Source organism: Pinus tabuliformis, chromosome J (genome assembly GCF_031772625.1).
Source record: "Pinus tabuliformis cultivar Carrire ecotype Pingquan chromosome J, CPIR1, whole genome shotgun sequence".
In the NCBI taxonomy this organism is placed as follows: Eukaryota; Viridiplantae; Streptophyta; class Pinopsida; order Pinales; family Pinaceae; genus Pinus; species Pinus tabuliformis.
This window is the reverse complement of record NC_142295.1, coordinates 259,956,587-259,979,568: the sequence shown is the minus strand read 5'-3', so window position 1 is coordinate 259,979,568 and position 22,982 is coordinate 259,956,587.

Here is a 22,982-nt window from a genome sequence, read left to right as displayed (position 1 = left end):
ATGACATATTTTTGTAAGATTAGAGGATTTAGATTATATTACTGCGAGAAAAAACGTGATTATAACATAGATGGATTCGTTTGGTCTATCGTTAGGGAGGTCAAAGCAATAGCACATAAACACAATTTTCATATTGCTCGCATTCTTTTTGACCTGAGAGTCTGGGAATTTAAACCAGAAACAAGGATATACATAGAAAAAATTACATAAACTAAGAGACCAAAATACATTCTGAAACAAGTAGAAGAATAGAGACGGTATAGAGAGAGTTATCATTTTTCCTAGAGTTGCACTTGAGTTGTCATTCTACAGGGTGTTAAGTATGAGCTCGAGGGTGAGAGTCATCTCCTGTGGTTGATGGAGCCTGGGTAGTAGATAGAATTTGGTTGAGGTTGTCATCCATGTCATTCAGCATGTTCTCCATGTTGTTCATTCTATCCAGGAGTTCTAACATCAAATAAGGAGCTCTTGTAGGTGTCAACCCTGTCAGTAAGTACCCGGCCCATGAGTGTCTCAGTATGCCATTAGAGGTTAATATTCTTAAGCAGAGGCCCTCGCCCTGGTGGAGTTCTGTTATCATGAATATAATCTTGTGTTTCTCGCTCCACGTGATGATTTGGCACATATCTTCTAGCCCAGCAAACTTGCCCTTTGATGTAAGCGATAGCTCAATACATGACCTCAAGAACGAGACGTTGATAATGGTCCACGATGGCTCCGGTGGAATCCTGAGCATGGGAGGCATGTAGGGAGGGAGGAGTAGGAGAGGGGGGTTGACTCGATTTGCCCCTATGTTCTGCCTCTGTGGAGATGGTGGTGCAACATCGAACCATGACTGAGTGAGAGGTAGGGGCGGCAGAAAGTCGATTGAAAGGAGGAACAAGTCGATGGTGGGTAAAAATAAACTAGATAGAGGTTAACCTTTCTAACTGAAAGTGGGGGGGGGGGGTTAAAATTGTGAGGAGGCTCAGGTGAGGAAACCTGCAACAAAAATAAAGCCAAGCATGGGGACAGAGAGACAAGATCCGAAATTCCAAATCGGAGCAAGAAGAGAGGTTGTGGAAAAGAACCAATCCTGAAGTGAGTTGCAAGGGGAGTAAAGGAGAAGACCAAACTTGATTGATAGAGATCCTTGTAAAGGAGAGGCATGGATGATAACCGAAAGTGGAGATCCTAAGGGGTTGATTGCAAGTGCAAACGTCGGGGATTACATGGCGCTTGCAAGCTAGAGTCATTGATAGAGTGTTGCAGGACCCCATGACCATATGCCCTATTTTGAAGGCTTCGAGAATTGGCTGTATTTTTCTCTTAATGATCCAACATGATATGCTTTGCTTCTTTAAATGACAGTGGTGTACTCACCTACACAAAACCATGAATGTGTGCTCGATTCGAAGAGTGTGAGATCTACGAAATGATAGTAGCCCACCTCCATTCGTACAAATGCCTCTAATACCATAAATATCATCCTCTACTGAGAATTGTGATGGTGGTGGCAGATATGCCATGCAGGTCACTAGGTGTGGGCATCTTGCCTCCCTCTCATATGATTACTACAGATCATGGTCAATCAGGAAAATTAATGTTGTGCACCCACCTTAGGGAACTTTGTCTTATTCAACAATGTCCTGACATTCATGCTTCCATTGAGCAAAAAAAAATTGTTCCCATAGAGATTCCATGACCTCTAAAGTGAAGTTGAGCCCTTCATTGGCAAGCATGTTTACCAACTTGTTGCCCTTTCTTAGTATATGTTGGAAAGCGAGTGCATTGAAGTTTAGGAGTTGTTTTGTGATATTCTCTAGACTAGCCAAAAGTCTCCAACTCCTTTAGCTCGAGTAGCCCCGCCTACCACCATCTATTTGATCTCTGCAAAGAAATGTAGTAAGATCATTTGACAGACTAGGAATTTGTTTTCCTTATGATTCACCCTCAGGACAAGAAGAAGATTGTGGCCACAAATTCCAAACATGGCTCCTTCGCACAATAGTAGCAGATGGAGAAGGTCATGGAGGAGTACAAGGACATTTTCACCTCACCTGCGGGGGTACCTCTCCATTTTCAGGTCAAGCACTCCATCGATCTGACCCCAAGCGCGTCATTCCCAATGGATCAATATATCGACGTTGTGTTCAGGAGAAGAATGAGATCAAGAGGCAAATTCAGGAGTTGTTGCAGAAAGGGCACATTAGGAAAAGCTCATCACCCTGTGGGAGTCTGATTGTATTGGTACATAAGAAGGATGGGACCTGGAGACTCTATATTGACTATCGGGTGCCAAACAAAATCATTGCCTATAATAGGTACCCAATCCCATGGATTGATGACCTTCTGGACCAGCTCAAGGGGGGAAAATATTCCAGCAATATTAACTTGAAGTTTGGTTAATTCTGATGTGTGGAAGACTGCCTTCAAATCCAAGGAGGGACTTTTCGAATGGTTGGTCATGCCTTTCAAGTTGACGAATGTTACTGCAACCTTCATGAAGTTGATGGATGACATCTTGTGACCCTTCACCAATACATTTGTGGTGGTGGGTTTAGATGACATCTTAATCTTCAACCAAAGTTGGGAATGAACAAGAGTTTAGTCATGATGATAATACATGGAATGAATACTTTGATACAATTGTTATACTTTGTGGGTGTTATAAATAAGTTCAGTTATAAATTAATGGACGATATAAGTACATCATATAGTCTAATCTCTAGACTTGGAAAAAATAATGCATGTATCAATTATTTTAGGTTGGCAATGGAATCAGAACAAATGAGGAGTTTAATCATTTTGATAGACCAATACAAATACCTGCATATGGACGTGGCCCACGTCGTACAATTAAATCACGCAAAAAGAAATGGGTGGAAGAGGATATGACAATGGAGTTTGTAAATGAAATAGAAAATCAACACAATGAACAAGAGGTTGGTCATGATGATACTACATGCATAAATGAATAATTTGAGACAATTTTTGTTTTTGGATGTTCCTAAGGTAGAAAATCTAAGAATATGAAATTAATGTGGCTTGTTTTTAAAATAATGTGTTCAAAAATAATATTTTTAATTTATTGTATACATGTATAATGTTGTTTTTTTGAGTAATTTATTGCGTATATCTTTGAAATGTATCCATGTTCTATACAGTAATTGCTATCTAACATTAAATAATGGTTGCATTTAATTATAGGTAAACGATGTTGATGATACGCCTATTAATGATCAAGATCCAACTAGACCATTAAGAATTCAACGAGATGATCCAATTCATCCTTTAAAACATACTAGGAGAAGAAGAGAAGCATTGAAGAGAGCACTACCACGTGAAAAATTTGAGGAATTGATGAAATTAGCATACATTGGTGACATGCCATCCACTACTCAAAGTAGAGATGTCGATGGAAATGTAATGCATGAAGAATGATAGTAATACATATCCAGAAGATGGTATTGAAACTAGTAATTGTTCAAGAATCCATAAGATTGTAAGGTCATTCTCATTATCATAATCATTGTCATCATCATCACCATCATCCTTGTCATTGTTATTGCCATCATTAAATTATCATCATAATCACCATTCATGCCATCATCATCATCATTATGGACATTGTTTGAAATTGTTCATAATTGTAGATGTTGTAAGAAATATCATCAACTCAAAAAATGTGATCAATGCTAGAAAAGGGTTGTTTAGGACACATTGATATACGTAAGAGAAATAACAACTCTATTTTTGATAGATGATAGATGATGATCATCATCACCACCATTATCATCGTCATTGTCATTTTTATCATCCCCATCATCATCATTAATGTAATTTCTATCGACATTGTTGTAATCATGCATCATCATCATTCATGCCATTATTGTTTTTGATGATGACCTAGATGAAAATGATGATCATGACACCAAAGATAATGCTTATGATTATGACAATGACAACATCTAAAATTGGGAAGATTCGCCAACGTCATTAGCATCGTCATCATCATAATCATTGCCATCATCATCATTGTCATTGTAACCACTATCGTCTTTATCATCATAATCACAATTCATGTCATCGCCATCATCTTCATTTTCATCATTGTCAATATTATTGACATTGTCATCAATTGTTCATAATTGTCAATGCCATAAGAAATATCATCAATGCAGAAAATATGATGAGTGTTGGAAAAGGGATGCAAAAGCGAACATAGAAATGGGGGCAACAATAGAAGTAAAATTGGATGAAAAGTGGATACAACATAAGTAGATGCACAACAACATGAAAAACCTGACACAAAAGTGGATGAAAAAGTAGATTCAGTTGTCAATGCAAACTTGGATGCAACCATGAAGGAAAAAGTGGAAGCAAACATGGGTCCAATGGTAGGTGTAAAACTTGGCACAAATTGTGGTGAAACAAATGTGGATGCAACAATGGAAACAAAAGTATATGCAAAAATGGATGAAACAAAAGTGGATGCAATAGGGGATGCAAACGTGGAAGAAAATGTGGTTGCAATGGTAGGTGTAAGATATGGTGCAACAAAAGTGGATGTAACAATAGACAAAAAATATGCAAAATAAGATGCAAAAATGGATGTAAAAGTGGAAGCAAACATTGATGCAATAGGCAAAACAAAATTGGATGCAAAAAATGGATATAATGTAAGTAGATGCAAAAGTAGATACAAAACGAGATGCAAAGCCCAATGCATAAACCTGACATAAAAGTGGATGCAAAAATAGATGCAATATTTGATTCAAAAGAGGATGTGAACATGGATGCAAAATTGGAAGCAAACGTGGATACAACAGTGAGTGCAAAACATGGTGCAAATTGTGGCATAACAAAAATGGATGTAATGATAGATGCAAAAAAAGAATCAAAGTATGATGCAAATGAAGATGTAAAAAGGGATGCAAAAAGTGAAATTTAAAATGGGTGCAACAGTGGATGCAAAATTGTGTGCAAAAGTGGATGCAATAGAAGTCGATGCAAAAGTAGATGCAAAACGAGACACAAAACCCGATGCAAATCCCGGTCCAAAATTGGATACAAAAAGGGATGCAAAAATAGATGTAGTAGTTGATGAAAACCTAGACGCAAATGAGGATGCAAACGTGGATGCAAAATTATAATCAAAAGTGGGTGCAAAAGGAGGTGCCAAACTAGGCGCTAATTGTGGCACAAAAATATTAGATGCAATAGTGGGTACAATAATAGATGCAAAAGAGGATGTAAATATGGATGCCAAACAAGAGGGAAAAGTGGATGCAACAAAAGTAGATGCAAAATTTTATGCAAAACTAGACACAAAACTCAATGTAAAACTTGGCGCAAAAGGGATGCACAAATGGATGCAAAAATGGATGCAAAAAATGATTTAAAAAAGGATGCAAAAAAGGATGCAAAAGTCGATGCAAAAGTTGATGCAAGTGTAGGTGCAAAAAGTGGATGCAAATGAGGATGCAAAAGTATGTCAAAAAAAATTAGGTGCCAAACTTGATGCAAAACCTGGAACAAAACCTGGTGTAAAGGATGACACAAAACTTGGCATAAAATTTGGTGCAAAACGTGGTGCAAAACCTATTGCAATACCTGGTGCTAAACTTGGTGTAAGATTTGGTGCAAAACTTGATGCAAAATTTGTGTCAAGTTTTGCACCATATTTGATAAATAGATGCAAATAGCACCAAAAATGGGCTCTAGATGCAAAAAAATAAGTAAAAAGGGACGCTAATCGCTGGTTTTGTTGTAGTGAGTAGGATTAGTAGGTTAAGTAGGGTTTTCTAGGATTGCATTATATTCCAGGTTTCCTTTCCTTTCTACAAGTAGAGTAGCCTCTGTAGAGTAAGATTTCCTTTATTTCATCACATATAGAGCTTCTTTTGGAATCCATAGAAGTTGGCTTGAGCTCCTAGTGATCTTGCGCCAGCTGACCAAGTGACAGCCTGCAGTAAGAACTAGTACCTTTGCATACAACACCATTTCCACCCGTATTTGTTATGAACTACCGGGTTGATAAAAGTAAAGTAGGAAGCCCGTGAGTTGTAGCATTATTGCTTCAATACTAGTGCTCACCAATAGTTTGGGACTATATTATTATTTTTTATTAGATAAATTGATTTAAAGAAAAAAGAGTGCTTGAATTTTGCAATTGTAATAAAAATTATAAACTTCAATTTTATTTATTTTTTAATTTATTTTATTAACTAATTTTTCATTTTAATGAAATATATAACATCAAATAAAAATAATAACATTTTGTTGTTTTAATATTGTCGTAAACAATCATAACATAATTTTTGACAACTAGATGGGTTAGTTGCATTACCTCATGCTACCAGAGTAACTCTCATGCTTTTTTATTATTGTAGCATATGGATCTTGTTCTTTTTGTGGCCTTCTCCACTATGGGCTCTTTGGTTACTCTTGTAGGGTTGGACAAGTTGTGGTTTTTCTCAATTTATTGTTATGCAATACTTGTATAGTTTCCTTCCAATGTGTTGATTGCTAGGGTATGACCTCTCCTTTTTCCTATAGGTGGTTTAGGAGGTCTTTTGTGTGGCTTCTCTGTCATCATGGCTCAACACATTAGAGGAGGTATTTTGTGTGGCTTCTCTTTCATGCGAGAAAATTTGATCCATGGTCATAATTCATAGCTTTGAGAGCACAAGAATATTATAAGATTTTAGAAAACAATGATTCCTTGTACAAATACAAGACAATGTCTAACCTATATAAAAATCATAGTCACAAGCCATGGTTTCAAGGGCACACCAGTATGAAAGCAGTGAAAAATTTGTTGTTGTTGGGTTTTATAGGTAATCCATATTGGTAATGACATATATTTGTGGTAGCATTAGGCAAGAAAGATGCTAAGAGACTAATAAGTATTTCTTATTATTGGCAAAGAGTTTGTTTGGAAACAATGATTCATGTCTGATTTGGAATGGATGTCATAGCTTAGGTTTCATATCAGTATATATTTGTTGTAGATACACAAATACAAGTGTTTCAATTAATCAATGTCCAACATTTTTCAAGATTTGTAGTAAGTGGGGTTTTTGTTATTTTTTTTTAATAATTTGGTAATATAATTTTGGATGATATTTTTATTTGTCAATACATATATTAATTGAATAAAATGGACCCTTGAATTTCTCAAATGTAATACAAATTACTAATTGAATTGTTGATTTACATCTATTTTATTAACTAATTTTTCATTTATAAGAATGGCTAATTAAAATATATTTTTTTAGCTAATTTTTTATTTCAATGAAATATATAACATCAAATAAAAATAATAGCATTTTCTTGTTGAGATACATACATAATTGTTTCAATTAGTCAACTTCCAACATTTGGAAATATTTGTAGTAAGTGGGGTTATTTTTTTTTAAGAATTAAGTAATATAATTATGGATGACATTATTATTTTTTAATAAATAAATTGTTTTAGGAAAAATAGATTCTTGAATTTTGCAAATGTAATACAAACTAAAAATTTCTAATAACTGTTGATTTAAATTTATTTTATTAACTAATTTTTTATTTTAATGAAATGGATAGCATCTAATAAAAGTAATAACATTTTATTTTTTTAAGGTTATCATACAAAATTATAACTTAAAGTTTGACACTAGGATGAGTTGGTTGCATTAAGTCATGATACCATGGTTTTTTTTTTCAGTACCATATGGATCTCCTTCTTGTTGTGGAAATTTCCACTATGGTCTCTCTTATTACTCTTATAGGGCTCCACAATTTCTAGCTTTTTCAAATTTATTTTTTATGCAGTACTTGTGGCATTTCCTTGTGTTGACTCTTAAGGTATGGTGTCTATTTTTTCCTATAGATGGCATACGAGGTCTTTTTTGTGGCCTCTCTCTCATCATGGCTAACTTATTATACGAGGTATTCTGTGTGGCTTTTATAAACTATACCCATGTTTACATACAAGGAAATCAAGGGAATAATGGGTAACTATTTCACTGAAATCACTTAAGACCACAACTTGAATGGAACCCACTTAGGGAAACTCTATAAAACTCTATCAATATCACCATTAATTATTTGTTCCATAGGAAATTTGCATTCTTTGTTATGATATAAGAACCGTGATTGGGAAAAACAGAAGGTGTGGATATACAAATTTTGAAATGAGACTTGGTAAAGAATATTGCATTTAATAATGCACATTGATAACCAAGAATGTGACAGGTACAATTCCCCAAGCTATACCATTTGGAATCGTCATTGTATAACATTTGGAATCTTCATTGTATACAATTTGATATTTTGACTCATGTTCCCATTCTTTAGACGAACTATTATGTAAGTGAGTGTAGACCCCATAATACCCACCAAGTAAATCATCTTTTTTCTACTCGGCATTTCTAAAATAAATTTTGGATCCCAACCCAAGAGAAAATCTTCAAGATGACACTTTATAGTCACCCAATAAACATATTACGAAATATATTGCTTATAACCACTAAAATGATTAATATAGAGCTTACCATCTATAACAATGCATCGCTTCCCCCATCCTTCATGTAAGCTCGACTTTATTTGTGACCATGTATTTGAAACAAGATAGTACTTTCCCCATCCATCTAAACTCTAACGCTGTATGGTATTGTTACACATAAATTCCCATCTACCACTACTACATGTTTAAGAATATTAGAAGGATTGTTAGCAATGAAACCTAGTGCACTTTTTGCATCCCTCCATGTGTTTTCAATGTGGTCATAAAATTCCAAGCAAGGGAGCTAATAGCCTTTAAGAGGGCACCTACTATAGCCTCCAACTACATACATTTTTTTTTAATTACTCCTACAAGGAAACCAAAATGAAGAGTTGACATGGATGCATCGTTGTCCAATTATTCTTCCTTAGATCATACATCCATAGATCTATGATCATAATCTTGAATGTTAGTGTGGAACAAAAATAACAATGGCTTGTCTTATACAAAAGTGAGAGTGACAAACAAAACAAATGAATCCGTAAGTGATCATATTTAATAGTGTGGAGCTAGGAAAGAAAATGGAAGAGGTAATATTTTTATAGGCATAAAGATAAAGAATATTTTAGTTGTCATGTTAAATTAGAGGTTTTGAAATGAGGACTTTCTCCCTGATTGCTTTAAATATAGAGTTCATTTTCCACTAAAATGACATTTAATTCATATGCAATAGAATATAAATTCACTTTCCAAAGTTCAAATTACATTTGAAAACATGGATTTGTGGTTTAATACAATGCCCATTCAGATGAATGATTGAAACCATGCACTAACTTGAACTATTTTTGTATTTATCTTGAGTATTTTCACCATGATTGTGATTTAAGGGGTTTTTAAATGAGGACCTTTCCCTAGTTTATTTAATGTTGAAATACATTTACCACTAAAATGACATTGTTTTAACATGGAATAGGGGATAAACTCAGATTCCAAATTTTAAATTTCATTTGAAATCACCCTTCAGATAATTCAAAGCTTTATTACTTTTAAGATATGTTCATTGCATGGAAAGAAAATGGCATGATCAATCACCCAAGCAAGCATGCATGTCTAAGATATGATCATAGTTAAGTGCATTCCGTATAAGTGGAAAACATTGTGTCTATAAACATTTTATGGGCGGCTAATATTTCTTCTAAGTGGAAAATCTTGTGTCCAACAACCTTTCATTAGGGAACTAATTCAATCCATTTGGGATAACACAACTTCTAGATCATAGTTGGTTTCTAGGAAAGAGTTGATTGTTGCTTTCCTTCCTTGTTGGATAGGGTATACCTATGTCTTCTTGATGATGGACCTTTGTAACGAAAAATATCTAATACAATTTCCATTTAAAAACAAATAATAGGCAAGAAAAATCAGAAAGAGGGGGTTGAGAGAGAAAAATTTTACTATTTTGAAATGAATATCTACGTATAGGTCATTTTCAATTATTACAAATGGATATGCATATCATATTTACAACATAAAACACAATACATATCACATTTCGCATATGAATTCAAAAATAATCTCTTCCAAATAGTCCCAAGGATCTTAAGGAATCTATATTTTAAGTCTCAAGCACAGTCCCGAGAGCATGAAGGAGACTTGCAAGAAAACATAAACTGGGAAAGGAAAACCTTGATCGGGAACAACAAAATGTGACAATATACAAATTTTGAAACAAGACTTGGTAATGAATATTGTATTTAATCCACATTAATAACCAATAATATGTGAGGTACAATATGCGATCTAAAAATATTTACAGTTTGGAAGCTTCATTGTATGCCATTCGAGATTTTGACTGATATTCCCATTACTTAGAGGAATAATCATGGAAATCAGTGGAGACCCCATAATACCCACTAAGTAGATATTTTTTTCTTGCCTGACATTTCTGTGTATGGCTATGGCCCACCAAATGCAAATTATTAGCAATAGTAAGTTATTCTTAAGGATGAAAAAGTTTAAAGAATTCAATTTCTATGTATGATGCATGAGGATTTCATTAAAAATCTTGAATGGATTGGAACTTGTTTTTGCAATGCAAGAAGATATGATTAATATAATAGTGAATTAGATTGAAGCGTGAAAGAATTGAAGGGATTCAAATTATCTATATGATGCATGTGGATTTGATTTAAATTTTTTAAAGGATTTCACCTTATCTGTGTGATGCGTGTGAATTTGATTAGTATGATACATGCTTAATTGTGATAAACCCTAATTGTTATCCTTAATTCATATTTATCATTTAAATATTATATTAAATCCCATAACATATCACATAATATTCTATGCTACTCTTTCTGATGCCCTACTGTGTTTCCTTTACAACATATGGTGCAATTTATAGTTTATGTCATTTGACACAACATGTTATTCTCAACATTGATGGATTACTAATAATAACAACCATCCAATTCTAAAGTGAAAATAAAAGGAGATACCAAATAGGTGTATGAAACCCCTTTTTTTGTGTCTCAAGAGACCCACTTCTATATATCTAATTGCCAAAGTCTAAAAGCAAAGATACTCTACAATACTCTTTAATTGAAACTAGCAACTCGAAACACATTTGTTAAACACTATACATGAAAAAATATATAACCTAATTATTTTATGTGGGTCTAAAATAAATTTCTATGAAAATGACATTTTATTTACTTTATAAAGGACAACATGCTATCAATAATTATGATATTATGACTAACCTATATTCACCTTAAAATCGATTTTTTTTAACATTTGAAAATATATCATACGTGCATAAATTTACTTACCCACAACTTTGCTTAACACTTTTGGTCATGATGCAAACTCCTATCGTGGGGAAGCCACAACTGTGATTTTAAATGGCGAGGAAAAGGAAACTACTCTAGTTTGCAACTACTCTAGCTTTCAATGGCAAGGTTAAAAGAAACTACTCTAGTTTTTGTGGGCTAGGCTTAATGAGTACCCATATTTCAATTTTTCTTTATTTATATCATTTAAATTTTTAGCAAAGAGGTTTAACTAGAATGCCATACTCTTCTTGTCAGAAAGTTTAACTAAAGTATAAACTCTTAGTCTAGAGATCTGAAGTAGAATATAAACTATGAGCTGAGACATTTAAATTAGAAATAGAAATGGTAGAGACTCTATATCTAAAAATATATTTCATCTTGGCTCTAAATCAATATCCCAATCTTATAAAAGGTAAAATGTGGTTTAATTCGCAACCACATAGTCAAACTATGATGCTACATTAAAGAGATATAACAAAATTACAGTGTAATAACATAACAATATAAATGAAAAATACTTTATTTAAATAACAATATAACATTGTAAATGAATAACACCTCTTATCAAGAATTAGAATTTCATAGTTGACAATCCTTTGCTCTTGAAAATTTAGCATCCCCGTTTATAAATTTAATAGGCCATGCACTACCTATAACATTATTCATTAATATTTTTTTATTGTTATAGTATTAGAATATACATGAATATCACAATATAAGAAATATATAACAATATAACAAGTCTTTGAATCCTTAAATTCAAGACAACATATATACCTATGAAATTAATTTATGGTTCAATTGGGTAACTATCTAGGAGACAATAATAAACTTAATATAATTTACAATTACACATCTATATATAAATAATTTTTTCTGTAATAATGTGTAAGTGGAAAATTTTCAAGAATGTTATCTTGATATTTTACCAATAACTTACATTGTCATTTTTTTTCTATTCTTGATTTCTTTCAACTGCAACCGAGTTGATATGACCAAATGACTATATTGGACACATATAACATCTTGTTTGCCATCTTGAAAAATAATGTGGTATTAACATTTATTTACTTAATGTGTTTTTCTACATGTGTTTTTGTATTTATTGCATTGAAATAAATTATAATGAACTTTCTCTAGCTTATTTTCTAGTTCCATGATAGAAAATGCTTGACTTTCTCTAACCATAGTGTAAATATCGGTGTTATACTTGTCAATCATAATGAATTCGTTGTCTATATCCTTATTAGTCAACCTTGAATGTGGGGGCAATTGTTTAGTATATCCATGGTTTGACATATTTGTTATTGTTGTTAACACACTGATTCTTGGACTTTATATACATGTAAGGAAAAATAAAAACTACTTTCATTTCTAGTTGATAATATATTTTTCATATTCTCACATCTAAAAATAAAAAGAAATATTTTTTTTTTTAATACAAATACTTTTTAAACTATCTATAAAAAGGTTAGGGTTAATCAAATTCACTTTTAATAAATATTGTTCTAAAATCTTTATATTAATGAAAACTTGATTACCTTACCTTTTACAGTTATATTACATATTTAAATTACTATGAAATAATAGATAAATATGTGTCACTATAATATGATATTGAAAATAAAATATAAATGAGGCTTATGTCATGAGATGTTTTATTTCATGTATTTTCTCAAGACCCTATGTGAAAGATGTCTCATTTAGCTCTATGGTAATGTGGAAAAAGCGGAAATGGAGACAATGAAAATTGCTAGTGCTTGCCTTATCTTCGGTATACTTCTTTGTTTTGGCCTAAATATATTTTTAGGTTAATGATGGAAGTACAGAAAATATGTTTCATCCCATGTTAAATATCAAGAATATCTATAATGGGACGTTTTTCCTTGACTAATATTTTATATTGATTTTTTTTAATATGTAAGATCAATAGAGTAAAGAAGAGAAAGGAGAACTTATTTGAGAAGAATAATATGAGAGGTATATATATAAGAGTCCCTACAAAACAAGGAATTGTTGGAGAATGCAATGTGGAAGATAAACTAAATCAATTGTTCCTTAACTTTAATATTTTGTTGTTAACTTTATTTATCTTCTTTTTTTCTCTATTAGATATTCTTAATTAAACAATTATCAAGTGGAAAAATAATAAAGAGGGTGGGCACAAAATTAGGTTGAATTCTAGGGAAAAACCCCTTGAACTTCATAAGCTCGGAATTTCTACCCATAACTTCAGTATTTCCAACCCACGGTAAGTCTACAACTTTTGCCACTAAAAGATGTGCGAGAGAGAGTTAGGGAAAATCTTGACCAAAATTTTGATTTTCGCCTTGCCTTTCTTCACTTCCTTCTTGAATTTTGCACCTCATATCAAATTCCTTGATTGTAGATTGAAATAATTTACAAAGGAGGCTGATCACCTTCTATTTATACTCATATATGGAGGTAGAATAACCCTTTTCACCCAAAAAAAAATCTAGAAAACAAATTGTTTAAAAAGTTATAACTTAATTCTAAATAATCTAAATTTATTCAAGTTTGGCTAAACTAATGTTTGCATATGTAGTGCTTGGGGGATTTTTCGTATTTGATGTTCCTACATTCTTGGAGTAACCCCTTGGCTACCCCAAAACAAGAAGTAATCCCATGAGAAATGTGATGTATTAGGTACTTCTTTCTTCTTTTGTATTATCTTCTCAAGCAACAAGTGTATAGTGAGGGGGGTTTCACTCATGCAAATCTAGAAATTCCCACTGTAGATCACCTAGTAATGCAATGTATTAAAGAAAAACACTTGATATAATTCTACAAACAATTTAGTGGAAGCTTAATCGAACATGAGCAACATCAAGCATGAACAGATATAAGTAAGAATGAAAAGTAATCAACCATAACATAGAAGATATATCACTCGGGAAAGCACCAGCCTAAAACCCTAACTCTTTATTATCATACAAGTGGAAATCCTGTTCAAGTTACAAAAAGAATCAACTCTCAAGCTATCCTACTCTCTTTGTGATCAAAACAATACAGCTCATAGACTAAATAGACATAGAATATATCTTCCTGAAGCCCTCCAAGCCTCCTATTTCCTTGCACAGTTTTGTTTGGGGTCTAATGATATCACATGTGTGAATTGGCGTGATCACACTCACTATAACCTTGGGTTCAACTACACAATCCATAAGGAAAAACATTCATTCTGCATGAAAGGAATATGCACTAAGGAATATCCTAGCAACTGATAGTAGATTGTCCCTCCATCTAATCTCAACGGGGTCTCTGACTGAACTGACATGCATGAGTTATCCATGAGTGAATACTCAATTATCTGAATTACAATAGTTACATGCATGCAAGCATTAACTAACTGAACTCCCACTAATTTAACAAACTTTTAAATTAATCTAGCTGGACTTGACTAAGTTAAACTAAGTCAATTGATTACAACTCAATATTACAACTCATCATTATCTCCTTAACCTAAGGTTTAATTCCTCAATCAATGGAGAAACTGTTAGACGTCCTCACATATACTTCAAGTTTGATTTTACTTAACTAATTAACTCAAGATGAATTAATTAATTAATATTCAAACTACTCTTGATATCAAATTCGAATTTTTCTTCCTATATTTAGTTCTGGGACTCACTAAAATGAGAAAGGATCTCGAAATGCTATTTTTAGAAAAGCTATTTTTAGCACTTTCACTTTTCACCCATTGTAGCTAAGATTTTCAATGGCTGAACTGCCATTTATAGTCTGACTATTTATAGCAGTGCTTTTTAGCAGTTTCTATTTTTTGCATTTATTGTTGCACACTTTTCAGCAACAAAAACATTGATTGGCCCTCACTATAACACCCCTACTTTATGTACTATATTTTGTAAACCTAAGCTAGGCTAAAGCTAGGTGTGATATCCTCCCTTGTGCGTTTGATGTTGTAGACCTAAGCCAAGGAAAGCTATGTTTGATACCCTACTATGTGGGTTAAGCTATTCTAAACCTAAGGTGAGGAAAGCTAGGTGATATGTAATATAAAAAGCAATACATTATTAAATAAATTAATAAATAAATCACTTGGAGGGTGGAGCACCAAGAGAGAGGAGATGATTGCCAAATCCCACGAGGAATGGGATAGAGATGAATCTTTCATGATAAGATTGTATATATGATTCTAGATAAGCTTGGATGGATTGGATATCCATCAGATGGATGGGAGATAAAGATCCATCACACATAAAAGCTTTGCTGGAGATAAAGGTAAGCTTTTATATGGAAAAGCGTCATGGGAGGTAAAGACTATCTTTTCTAGATAAGACTTAGGCAGATGGAAATATCCATAAAGACGGACGTCGCTAATGGTAACTAAACCATGAAATAGGGTATTAAATACCCAGTGCATTGGTCAATTAAGGACAGTTGATCCTTGGAAAGATCTTCGGCTCGAGGGGAATCAGAAGTGATTCATGGCTGGGTGGTGGTGCTCCTCCCTCTAAGTGAGATTTAGTTGGTGTTATTTACATGGAATGTTTGTATTTTGATTCCTACTCTCTCTCTCTTTGTTACTATTCCAATTTCCTTATGATTATTTTTCTTAGTTCGGATAATATTCGAAGGAATTCCATGTGCTTGGATATTGATAGATTTAATTATGTTCCCTCTATTCAGATGTGATTTACTTGCATGGTAGGTGATCATGTTTAAATCTTTACTCGATAGGATGTTAAATCATTATGGCCTTTCTTAATTCCCACTCTTATGGAAATGATGGTTAGAGTAGTGTGTGTGACTCACATGTGAATGCATATGCATGTCAAAGATATTATGATCATATCTATATTTGAAGGTTTATGCATGTGAAAGTGTTATGCAGAAATGTCTCCCATAGAATTGTCGATTATTATTGCATGCTGCTTAAAGAAAAGAACTGATGATGTCATTTATCCCACTCGTATTGGGATTTTTAATCATTGTTCTTAGACTATTTAGCTACAACAAAACTCTCACATTTATTCCAAATATGATGAGATAGAGATAACAAATAGCTCTATTAATTGTATACTATAAATTAACCCATGTCCTATTTGAGTCTTAATGACTAAGGTTTTATCTAAAGAGTATTGTATCACTGTATCTGTATTGATTGATTAAATACACTCGTGTTGGCCAGTAAAAACCCAACTATAAATGAAGAGTTTTTTAATTGAATGGAGGCTAAGTGCGAAATTTCCGGGTAGGCAAAAGAGGTTCATTACACTCACCCAACATTACATATAAAAATTTATAGTTATAAATTTATAATAAAATTTATAGTTATATAAAATCACAATTATATACACATCGAAAATATGTGCATGCTACCATAGTAGCATAAAATAACATGAACTCAATCACCATCACAAGGAAAAACCATACCCAAATTATGCTACTTGAAAACATAACAATACAAGAGGAGATACAATGGTAAGCATGACGAAACTTCTATGATATAACAATGGTTACAACCTATATACACAAGTGTTACATCCTTTACAACCTACAAACTGCAAGGAAAATAACAAACATAAAATATGTCCAAACAAGTGAAAGGGACTGCAATTCTTAGACAAGAAGCGCCATAATCTTTCAGATCTAGTTTTCCAAGGCATCTAAAAAGTGAAGTCCCCATGCAAAGTACCTGAACTTGTAAATGGCATAGTGATTAAAATTATTTACATGATATGAGTCATACTTGTATGTGACAAAAGAAGGAGAAGAGGTGGAATTCCATGTAGACACAAGGCCCATTAATCTCTAGAAGGAGGAGCGTGAACAATGAAAATTATAGGCAAGGGTCAAAATAAAAACAAGTTCATGTCAAAACACTATATAATAAATAATCCAAAAATAACTTAAATAATTGAGTGACAACAAAATATCCTACTCTACATAGATGCCTTACAATTACAAGTTGAATAGATGGAAAAAAGGTTTAGTAAATTTCCAATGCAGTCAATCTAGAGTGGAAAATGTTTAAAAAGAAGAATAATTTCCAATAAAAGCTAATGAGATATTTATTTCCCAATAGTCAAGCACAATATATTTATTTTGGAAACATAATGGTTGGTTCCAATTAAGTGAGAGTCAAACCAAGTCAATAGATGGAAACCCTTCATAAACTCACAATTTATACCCATAGTTTCAATATTTTATATGTGGAGTAAGTCTACAACTTTGGCCACTACAACATGTGTGAGAGAGAGCTAGGGAAAATCTTGTCCCAAATCTATATTTTCCTCCTTGCTTCAACTTATTTTCTCCTTGACTCCCTTATTTAATTTTGCACTTCATATCAAAGTCCTTCTATTTATACTCATCTATGGAGGTCAAATAACCCTCTTCAGGCCAACATGTTTCTATTCTCTTCACTCGAAGTGTTTTGAAATTATCAACAAGGTTCAAATACTTGTAAAAAGTTATAACTAGATTCTACAATAATCTAAATTTATTCAAGTTTGGCTAAAATAATGTTGGCATATGCAGCACTTCGGGGATTTCTACTATTTGATGCCCCTACATTGTTGAGTAACCACTTGGCTACATGAAAACAAGAAGTACTCCAATGAGAAAGTTGGTGTATTAGGTCCTCAATTTTTAGCTGCTCTAACAAGTGGATAGTGTGGGGGGTTTCACTCATGCAAAAACATTGTTAGGCCCTCACCCAACATGACAAGCACATCAAGTTATATAAAAATGTATACTTTTAAATGAATAATAAAATTTATATTTATATAAAATCACAATTATACACACATGGAAATACATACATGTTACCATAGTATCATTAAATAACATGAACTCATTCACCATCACAAGGAAAAACCATACACAAATTATGCTACTTGAATAAAATAAGAGCACAAGAGGAGATACAATTGTAGCCATGACCAAAATTCTATCATATAAGAACTGTTGTAACCTATATCGACAAGTGTTACATCCTTTACAAACTACAAACTACAAGGAAAATCACAAGCATAAAATATTTCTAAACAAGTGAGAGGGACTACAATTCTTTCACAAGAAGTGCCATAATCTTTCACATCCTTCTTTGCAAGGGCATCTAAAAAGTCAAGTAGCCATGCATTAAAATTATTTAAATGATATGAGTCATACTTGTATGTGAAAACAGAAGGAGAAGAGGTGGAATTCTATGTAGACACAAGGCCCATTAATCTCTCCAAGGAGGAGCCTCAACAATAGAAATTATACTGAAGGGTCAGAAAAAAATTAACTTCATATGGACACACACCGACCACCATACTTAATAAATAATGTAAAAAATACTTAAAGAATTGAGGCACAACAAAAAAATCTTACTCTACATAGATGCCTTACAATTACAAATTGAATAAATTGGAAAAAAGTTAAAAAAGTTTAGTAAATTGTGAGTGAAAGCAGTAAATCCAAGAAGAACAAGAATTTCCAATAAAAAATAATGGGATCGTCATTTCTCAACGAGCATGCACAATATCTTTATTTTGGAAATATAATTGTTGGTTACAAATCAAACCATTAAAATAGTGATAGATCTAGAGTAAAACTCCCTCTTCACATACAATTCAATCTAATGATGAGAAATTAGCGACGACCTATCAGAGAAACGCCCCCAGCCCGACGTCATTCATTAGCCAATAGGTATGTAGCTTAGGTCTTCAGTTTACGATCCAGTAGGGTTCAAGGTTAAAAAAAAATGTTTATTGTGAGGGATTGGACTCGAAAAACAAGGTGGATCTGGTTACTTTAACACTTTTTCTCCACGACGATGCAAACTCCTGTCGCGGGAAAGCCATTACTGTCATTTTGAATGGCCGGGAAAAAGCAACTACTCTAGTTTTCAAGTCGTTTTCTCCGACTAGGCCGAATGACTACATATATTTCGATTTTTGTTTATTGGTATTATTTATTTTTTTTCCCCGACGTTGAACTAGAGTTCCATACTCGTGAGAGAGTTTAATTAAAATATAAATTTTTATTCTGGAGATCTGAAGTAGAATTTAAACTATGAATTGACATAACTCAAGTCCCGGTTGAGAGTTTATCTTAAAAAAAAAAAATTACCAATTTTTTCATAGAGAATATATTACCCAATTTTTCATAGAGAATATATTACCCAATTTTTCATAGAGAATATTTATTAGAATCTAAAACTCAGTGGAATATAATTTCTCAATCCAAATTTGTGGATAGAATCTACATTTTTGGCTAAAAATTTTCTTTTCACATTTTTTTTCTTAAACTTTTAGGTAGAAAGTTTATTTAATTCTAAGGGGTTTCAACCATGGAATTAGCTAGAAAAAACTCTAAGCACATAAAAATTTTAACTCTTGGGGAAGGAAATATTATTGACTTTTTCTTGGATGAGAGTTCAATAAACTTAGCTTGACTTATCCCTACATACCTAATTTTGTTTCCCATTTGTTTTTCTTCATCATTTATTTTCTAGGAACCATAAAATAAATTATAACCCCAAGGTCAGAAAAGTGGTAATATTCATGTCTATTTATCTAATTAGGTTGACAAAGTGTGATATATCAAATTGAACTATATAACAAAAGTGATTCCTATTAAACTATATGAATTTCCCATAAAAATATTCTCTTATTTATGTTATTTGACACAACATGTTATCCTTAAAATTAATGGGACATTAATAATAACAACCATCAACCTTTAAGGTCAAAATAAAAGGAGATAGCAAATAGGTGTATGAAACCCCTTTGTTTGTGTCTCAAGAGGAGCTCTCTAATTGTTAAAGTCTAAAAGTAAAGATACTCTACAATACTCTTTAATTGAAATTAATGCCTCTTAGGAGGAAATACATATTTTTAAACATTATAGATGACAAACTATTTATCTTAATAATTTTATGTGGGTATATATTAAATTTCTATGAAAATGACATTTTATTTGTTTCATAAAGGAGAACATGCTATCAATAATTATGATCTTAACACTAACCTATGTTCAACTTAAACTCAAACTTTTTTACCATTTAATTCTATATCATGCATGCTTAAATTTACTTATTTAAAAATTTAATAAAATATTATAACATAATAATTATTAAATTTACTTATTTAAAAATTTAATAAAATACTATAACATAATAATTATTATTTTATAAGTGATATATTATATACAATTTATTTTATTTTTTATTTAACCATGTATATCTTAATTATAAAATAACTCCTCTCGCTGCACTTACACATACCACATACATTAATCATTATTCTTCTTGAACATTTCTCCCCTCCCAAAGCCCAGTAACTGTGCGCCTTTCTTCGCTTGCATCATAGTAATTGTGTTATCTAGCAAACCAGGATGGGAGGAGGCAGTAAGTCTACTGCGTGACTGAAGAGACTGATGCCTGATCTGAAGGGGTTGGAGGATGACGCCCGTGCAGGTGTTAAATGATGTCCGCGAGAGGGAAATATTGGAACATGAAGTTGCTAATGGGAACTAGTGTACACAAGTAATTTTTGTAGAGATGATTAACGGTTTGTTGAAAGTTGTGGATACTCAAATTGTAAACTCTAAAATTGATAATTTAGCTAATAATTTAGAAAGGTGCCATTTGGAGAGGGAGCCATATTTTAGAGATGGAATTGCGAAAGTGATTAGAATTGTTGGGAAAATAGATTTAGAGAAAGCTTTAACTAAATTATCTTTTGTAAAGAAATAAAAAGTCTTTACATGGAGTTGTCTTTTAACCAGAAATCCCAAAGAAGAAAAAATCTCTTTGGTGAGAGAGAAATTTTTCATGTAGTTCCTCCAAAAATCCACAGTTTGGGTCACAACAATCATATGTTGTCTCCTATATCCCTTCTATTTCTTTTGTTTCTTCTATTTTTCTATCTGTTAGGTCTGATGCACATAATGAGTGTGGTAGAGTGGAAAATTGTAGCCTCCCTAGTGTGTTTAAACAAATGCAACTTTAGAATGAGAGTGAAGATATTTCACTGAAGGATGGTATACTCTATGAATGTAACAAAATATGACACTGATGGAAGAAATGGAGAATCATGGTATACTCTATGAATGTAACAAAATATGACACCCATGGAAGAAATGGAGAATCCAAAACAATCTGCTCACATATTCATAATGATCAGTCTAAAAGAATCACAAATAATTAGGTCAGATGATTTTCATGGATTCACACAGTTTACCATTGTGAATGAACATAAAGTTTCAAAGAAAAGTTAGAGGCCAACCATAGTTTATTATAATTGTATATTTTCTTCCTACAATCAAGCTATAAAGGTGAATGCAAGTCAAATACAATATCCTCCAGGGACCTCCAATTTATGTGGCAACACTCAATACACTCCCTTGCAAGAAGCCTATACTAGTGAGGTATGTCACTGGCTCAAGGGTTTAAGTTATTTATCTTTAAAGGTTTAATATTGTCCTTTTCCATTTTTCATATTTAGCTTTAAAGGTTCAATATGGTCTTTTTCCATTTTTTTTATTGAGGTTTTGATTTTGGATTCATTTGTTTTGTGGGGTTGGTATTGTTTTTAATCATTTTTTTAGAATTCAAAGTTCTAATGATGTCCATATTTTCAAATGTCAACTTCCCCATTGACAATTGAGAATTTAAATTTTTACTTCACCAAGAAAGATTTTCATGACTTAGGAGCACTGTAGATGGAGACTCCACTACATAGTAGATTGCATGACTTCCAATGGTATTAATTATGAAGTAAGGAAGACAATGCAAAGGAGGGCAGATGTAAAGGTGGGGCATTGCTTGACAAGTTCTCTGACATGGTTAATGAAAATTATAATGGAAATGTTTAAGAGACAAACTTACTGGAGTCCAGTTCTATCTAGACAACTGTCCAAAGAATTGAATCTATGTCAACAACCTTTTATGGTTATCCTTGCATGGATCATAACCCAGAAAAACAATTACCAATTGTCATGCCAGCACATGCCCTTGAAAGAGATGCCACTGTGAAATCAAAGAGGTTTTAATTTATTTTCAGATCCATATTTGATGTGCTATTTTTTTTTTTTGTGCAGTGATGATGATTGTAAAGTACTTGAAATTTCAAGGGGAAAACCATCTCCTTGTTCTTACTTAATAAATTGCATCAATATTTTCTTATAGCCTATTTTATCTTAAGACTATTAAAGTCTTTCTATTATGCAATTTGGTAGGACACATTTTACCTTATTAGTGTTTCTTCCCATTTATAATGAAAGGCCAATATAGAAAGTTTCTTCTCTCTTCTAATATGGGAAGTATGATTTTTGTTTCATTGATATCATTGATCCATCATTTTTATTATTTCCAGAATATATATTTGGAATTTCTACTTAATAATGGATAAGGTATAAAGCACATCATAGAAAAGGGAAGCAAAAGAGCACATCACCAAGAAGATAAGGTATAAATCATATCACAGAAAAGGGTATTAAACAAGAAGGTTGAGATGGAAGATCATTACAAAGTTTCACATGTGTTATTTTTTTGTTTGTTTGATCAGTTTTGCATCCCCAAATTGTTTACGTTATATTGCTTTACATTATGTAATGATTTGAAAGAGTTATTGTACCTATGCATTTTAATGGTAACCATATATACCTTAATTAGTCTATCTACAGGTACACATACCACATAC